This window comes from Morone saxatilis, unplaced genomic scaffold (genome assembly GCF_004916995.1).
Source record: "Morone saxatilis isolate NCDOM2014 unplaced genomic scaffold, NCSU_SB_2.0 Contig19, whole genome shotgun sequence".
In the NCBI taxonomy this organism is placed as follows: Eukaryota; Metazoa; Chordata; class Actinopteri; family Moronidae; genus Morone; species Morone saxatilis.
Window position 1 is genome coordinate 10795356 of NW_023339751.1, and position 1975 is coordinate 10797330.

Genomic DNA, 1975 nt, shown 5'->3' on the forward strand with positions numbered 1-1975 from the left:
ACAACAACAACAACAACACACACAGTCACAGTCACACCAAATACCAAAAAGCACCCCCAACCCCCAACCCCTCCACACACACACTGAGAGGCAACAGACTCAGTGCCAGAATACCACAGAAAGAAAGAAGAAAGGGCATTAAGAGGGTCAGGAGGGGAGGAAGAGTGGTTACAGAACTAATCTGTGAGAGAAAAACAGAGGGGAAGAAGAAGAGGAGGAGGAGGAAGAGGAGCCCCCCTATCTGCCCCTAACCCCCTCCTCTCCTGCAGAAGAGAAAAACAGTGTTGACAGGAAAACAAGGGCAAAGTTCCTGCATGAGTACATGCGGCTCCGACCTACATGCCCACGCAACATTTACTGGCAAGGGGACACACACACACACACATATCCCAAATAATACAAACTGGAAGGGACTCACAAATATGCATGCACATGTGCACACCCACCCACCATCACAATGCATCCATTAGCACAAACCACTGAGGACACGCACACACATGTGCAAAATCCATCTGTCAATGCACTACTTTCCACCACCACAGTGCTCTTTCTTCATCCATCCCTTCTTCCACCCCTCACCCCACAAAAACCTACCCACCCAGTGCTTGTCTCTACTATCAGGCTTGTTTATGTAAGAGTGACAGTGTTTCCCGCTCTCACTTGGCCCAGTCCCTACTAACACACAAACACACCCACACACATGCAAACACAAACACACACCCACGGTGAGCCAATGACCTGACTTCCATTGGCATAGGAACACAGTCCCACCACACGCAGGCCACAGATGAATTTGTAACACTATACTTGTGAGTACAGGCCATAGACTCGTGTTGATTTAATAACCTTTGACCCCTCCATACTACTAACATGGCAAACCCAACTTGCCTAAAAATCCTCTTTTTAGGAGATTTTCTTATCTTTCTGTTGTTGTGAGAACACATACACTCTCTCTCTCACTCACACATATATGAGAGAGTCAGAAAAACAAATGTCCCCTGACACCCAAAATTCAGCAAATTCCTGCTCCCTGCTCTGTTGGCTTAGGAAGCTGCCTTGGTTACTACTTGCTCTAATTTACAACAGCCAAGATGGGTGTAATACCTTGTGCATGCTTTTTCTGTGGTTTAATGTTCACAAGCTAATGATGACTAAATGATCCACGTCTGATAGCATTCCATCAAAAATAAATACAACCAAAATGCATATCTAAAAAGTCAGCTAGTCTTTCACAGAAATGTGCAACTTGCAAATTCTGTACTTGTTTGCTTTGAATGTCTCATGTAGCGTTGTTCCGATTCCGATACCAGTACGTCCCGGAAATTGCTCCGATACTGCCGAAAATGCTGGCATCGGTATCGGCGAGTACTGGAGTCCAGGCACCGATCCGATAGCACGTAATTTATTACATTAGTAATCTATTTACTGGTTAGCTCCGTTAAGCTCTGGTACAGTTCTTCTTCGCCGCTCTTAAAACAGTGGCGCTGTGCTGCAACCTGCAGCTGCTGTTTTAGAGGGACGAGGAGGAATTGATCACGTGACACAGACACAACAGACACACGTGTGTCAGAGCCGGTTGCGCGAGGCTTGGAGCTAAGCTAAGTAGCACTATCATGTCGGCGGTGTGGCAATATTTCACACTGGAATCTCCAACCAGTAAGACTGCGACATGTAACGTGTGCAAAGATAAAATCTCAAGGGGTGGCACGAGTGTTGCTCATTTTAACACAAGCAATTTAATGAAACACCTGACAACACCTGAAGACGCGTCACCCTAAAGAGCACAATGAATTTCTAAAACAAAAGGGAAAAAGAAGGACGAGCCGCAGCAGCAAACTCTGGAAGCTATTTTATACGATTTTTTTTATACTGTCTTTTTATTTACAAAAATAAATGGCTTGAATTTGCTGTATTTTATTCATGTTTTGTTATAATACATACATATATACCACCCAAGCACAAGTATCCGGAATCG

The 1975-nt window shown here is 44.8% G+C and overlaps 1 protein-coding gene across 1 annotated transcript in view; it reads left to right on the forward strand.

Annotated features, from left to right (window-relative positions):
- slf2 (SMC5-SMC6 complex localization factor 2) overlaps positions 1-1975 on the forward strand; it is an 18593-nt gene that overhangs the window by 10142 nt on the left and 6476 nt on the right. The window lies entirely within an intron of this gene.